The following is a 5,136-nucleotide window of genomic DNA, read 5'->3' on the forward strand; positions in this document are numbered from 1 at the left end:
AGGTCTCCTTTATAGATGAGTTACACTTTCCTCAAATTCTCCCAATGAACCGAAGTGATCCATTCCCCTTCTCCACAACCGACCTTAAGTGCTCGTTCGAATCATATCGCTTTGCAACGTTACCCCTAGATGTTTAATCGACGTGACGATGTTAAGCAGCACACCACTAATACTGTATTTTAACTTTAAAAGATCGTTTTTCTTCTACATTTGCGTGACACTGCATTTTTTCTACATTTAGAGCAATATGCTATTCATCACGCCAAAGATAAGTTCAGTCTCAGTAATCACGTATCCTCCTGCAGCACAGATCAGACATGAGCTTCGTGTTCTTGCTTTAAACTCGTTAGCGATCCCTGTGACGTCATGCCCGAACTTGCCGCCTCCGTGTGTCCGCAGACTCGATTAGTGAACCTCCGCCGCAGCCCACTCCTCACCCGAGTCTGTTGTCGGGTACAAGTGGAGTCGGCTCGCTCAGAAAGCAGAGCGAGTACACGAGCTCGCAAGTAGAACCGCGGGCTCGCGGTATTCCCGCGTCATACGCAACACTTTTGAAACAAATTTCCGCCATTAAACTGTAAATTAATATTCGTTTATTTTACACAATCATGTTTTCCGCTTTATGGCCATTCTCAAGTGCAAGTTGAAATGCCGCAAAATGTCCGAGCTGCCTAAATGCCAGAAGCAAATTATATACCAACATAATGATTGGTCCGGTAGCAGAGACTATTGTTCTGTTTATACATGCACTTATATAGATAAAACTTTTTCGGAGACTGCTGTAAATTTATTTTAATATTTAATATCTGTGGAGAGAATGTCTAACAATTACACTGACATAAAGTTTCGAGGCACTACAGGGTGTGTAACAATAGTACCAGAAAATACGACATGAGGATGAAGAGCAATCTGTAAATGATGATTAACTATTAAAATAAATTACTGAAATGAATGACAAGCAACACACGTCGCTGTTAGTCCGTAAAAGCAAGTTGCCATGACCAAATGAATAAAGAAACAGCGCGCTTTCTTGTTGTGAGGATATAACAGTAACGTTTGTTTGAGCCCAGTTTTCTTTTGACGCAGCACGTATGTTTTCTCATGGCTGATATGGAATGAAGAATAATATCACTATTTTGATTGCATTGGACGAAATTAGTATGTTTTTGGTATGAAGAGTGGACTATAGCGTGAACGTATTCCAGATATCACTTCTCCTCTATACGGAACAGATTTGCAGTCTTTCCATCAATTAATTTTCGTCTTACACCCTTCACAGTCTCACAAAACACAGCTTCGTTAAAGACCTTCTAGTCTCGACAATGGATAATTTTACCTTGTCAGCGCTACTTTACAACAGCAAGTAGTGCACACGTCTTCCGTACGAACAATGAGTCACGACTAGCTTCACACTCCTGTATGCTTTAGTCAGAGAGAACGAATCGACGAATACCACGTGGTTATAATTAAACTTTCCCTGTTTAATTCGTTATAACACGGAAACTAATTACCGTACGAGTACCAAACTTGGTAGCACTAATGTTCAAAGTATCGGGTGCATGATTTCCATGTGTCACAGTGCCATTGTCCAGTTCCTACTATGGCCACCAGCTGCCGTGGTCAGTCATCGTGATTCATAGTCTCACCCACCTGACCAGTTGCTGTGCACTTGTTGACGCGTCAACATGAGCTTGGACAAAAGGAGCAGGGCATTACTGGTGAAGCTCTACTATCAAAACAACTTAATGCTGCAGCTGCACTTCGACAATATCGCCGGCAGAAAGGATTACCGAAGAGTCCGCTTTCTCCACCCGCTGTGCGGAGCATGATGAAGTAGTTCGAAGCAGCTGGAGAACTGGGCGTCGCCCCAGGAAGATGCCGACGACTGGTTGCACCACAGGTGGTTGATGAAATCCCTGTTGCTATGGCAGACAACGCTGGGCGCAATTCCCGATCGCCCGGCAGTGCGCGTCCTGTGTCACGAAAGTTGGGCAACCGGTGGTCCACTGTATGGAAGGTGCTTAGAACCATTCTCAAATGGAGTCCGTATGTGATCCATATCGTACAGCAGCTTGCACCACAGGACGCACAACGACGTTTTGACTTCGCTGTCCACTTTCTTGCGAGGACTTAAGTTGACGAGGGCTAGCTAGCCCTGCACCATCCTATCGATGGACGAAGCTCATTTTTCTCTTACGGGTAAGGTGAACACACAGAAATTCCAAGTGTGGGGATCATCACCTTCGGTCACTGTGCATGAAGTTCGTCTGTATGGCGAACGTGTCACCGAATGGTGTAGCTTAACGGCTACGTTCGTCATTGACCCACTCTGTTGACGCTCAAGGACCAGAGACGTGCAGTTGTAAGTAGGCTGTTTAGGTTTTAATATTGGTAACGCCACGTAGAGCTCTGTATGAAAATCACTGACTATGCTGTGTGTAGTCTGTGGCTGATTGGACTCATTGTTGGAATCTTCGCTTGTGTAGTGTTTGGCATTTGGATGTGAACAGCGCGTAGCGTTGCGCAGTTGGAGGTGAGCCGCCAGCAGTGGTGGACGTGGAGAGAGAGATACCAGAGTTTTGTGCGGATGATCTGGACGTGTGTCCATCAGAAACAGGAAATTTGTTTAATTGTATGTCACAAATTTATACATACAGGGCTATTACAAATGATTGAAGCGATTTCATAAATTCACTGTAGCTCCATTCATTGACATATGGTCACGACACACTACAAATACGTAGAAAAACTCATAAAGTTTTGTTCGGCTGAAGCCGCACTTCAGGTTTCTGCCGCCAGAGCGCTCGAGAGCACAGTGAGACAAAATGGCGACAGGAGCCGAGAAAGCGTGTGTCGTGCTTGAAATGCACTCACATCAGTCAGTCATAACAGTGCAACGACACTTCAGGACGAAGTTCAACAAAGATCCACCAACTGGTAACTCCATTCGGCGATAGTATGCACAGTTTAAAGCTTCTGGATGCCTCTGTAAGGGGAAATCAACGGGTCGGCCTGCAGTGAGCGAAGAAACGGTTGAACGCGTGCGGGCAAGTTTCACGCGTAGCCCGAGGAAGTCAACGAATAAAGCAAGCAGGGAGCTAAACGTACCACAGCCGACGGTTTGGAAAATCTTACGGAAAAGGCTAAAGCAGAAGCCTTACCGTTTACAATTGCTACAAGCCCTGACACCCGATGACAAAGTCAAACGCTTTGAATTTTCGGCGCCGTTGCAACAGCTCATGGAAGAGGATGCGTTCAGTGCGAAACTTGTTTTCAGTGATAAAGCAACATTTTTTCTTAATTGTGAAGTGAACAGACACAATGTGCGAATCTGGGCGGTAGAGAATTCTCACGCATTCGTGCAGCAAATTAGCAATTCACCAAAAGTTAACGTATTTTGTGCAATCTCACGGTTTAAAGTTTACGGTCCCTTTTTCTTCTGCGAAAAAAACGTTACAGGACACGTGTATATGGACATGCTGGAAAATTGGCTCATGCCACAACTGGAGGCCGACAGCGCCGACTTCATCTTTCAACAGGATGGTGCTCCACCGCACTTCCATCATGATGTTCGGCATTTCTTAAACAGGAGATTGGAAAACCGATGGATCGGTCGTGGTGGAGATCATGATCAGCAATTCATGTCATGGCCTCCACGCTCTCCCGACTTAACCCCATGCGATTTCTTTCTGTGGGGTTATGTGAAAGATTCAGTGTTTAAACCTCCTCTACTAAGAAACGTGCCAGAACTGTGAGCTCGCATCAACGATGCTTTCGAACTCATTGATGGGGACATGCTGCGCCGAGTGTGGGAGGAACTTGATTATCGGCTTGATGTCTGCCGAATCACTAAAGGGGCACATATCGAACATTTCTGAATGCCTAAAAAAACTTTTTGAGTTTTTGTATGTGTGTGCAAAGCATTGTGAAAATATCTCAAATAATAAAGTTATTGTAGAGCTGTGAAATCGCTTCAATCATTTGTAATAACCCTATATATATATATATATATATATATATATATATATATATATATATATATATATGACATCTGAACGCTATTAAGGTAAATACATTGTTTGTTCTCTATCGAAATCTTTCATTTGCTAACTATACCTATCAGTAGTTAGTGCCTTCTGTAGTTAGAATCTTTTATTTAGCTGGCAGTATTGGCGCTCGCTGTATTGCAGTAGTTCGTTATTGTTAGCCAGGGCCATTCTTTTGTAGGGATTATTGAAAGTCAGATTTCGTCGCGCTAAAAATATTGTGTGTCAGTTTATTGATGATCAGAATAAGTAAAGAGAGAATAGTCTGAGTACGTTCAGTTTTGCTCAGCTGTCTCTGTATCAAATAACGTAGAAGTTTACCAGCACAGTAATTCATAATTTTTTCTAAGGGGACGTTTCACAGTGTGACTAGCCTGCGTTCCTGCGATGTGCTTGGGCAGCATGTCATACCTGCCCTACAGGAGAGAGACGCATTGAACTCAACAGTTTCCATGCAAGATGGGGTCCTAACGCACATCGCTCGTGAAGTTCACCCGCTTCTCCCAAACATATTTGGAAGCGATCGAATTATCAGTCGATCGTTTCGACATGCCTACCTGGCACGATAACCTGATCTCACTCCCTGAGATTTCTGGTTGTGGGGCTACCTATTGGACAAGATTTACCAAGGGAACATTCCCAAATGTGCTGATATGAAGCGCAGAGATATCCAGCACACTTGCTTCTTTCTGCTGTGCAGAATGAAATCCTGCGCTTTCAGAATCTTCTGGACATTGATGGGCGCCATATTGAGCCTCTTTTTGTAGCTGTAACGGTACCGGTATGTAATAGTATGATGAACCGTAGCAGCACATTAAAAGTGTTTCAATTGAACTGATTCTGCATTATTTCTCTTCCACGTTTCCTTGACATTAATGCTACCATGCTTGGTATTTGTATGGTAATTAATTTCCGTGTTATAACGTGTTAAATACGGAAAGTTTAATTACAACCACACGGTATGAAGCAACCGCAGCGCCACTATTCTCAGAATCGTCATACGCGCAGAACTACAGCGGGAACGAAGGAAGCCCGTTAGCATTGATGTAACAGCGGCGCTTTGATTTGTAGAGCATGCAAGCCGAACATT

The sequence above is a fragment of the Schistocerca americana genome, chromosome X, assembly GCF_021461395.2.
Source record: "Schistocerca americana isolate TAMUIC-IGC-003095 chromosome X, iqSchAmer2.1, whole genome shotgun sequence".
Lineage (NCBI taxonomy): Eukaryota > Metazoa > Arthropoda > Insecta > Orthoptera > Acrididae > Schistocerca > Schistocerca americana.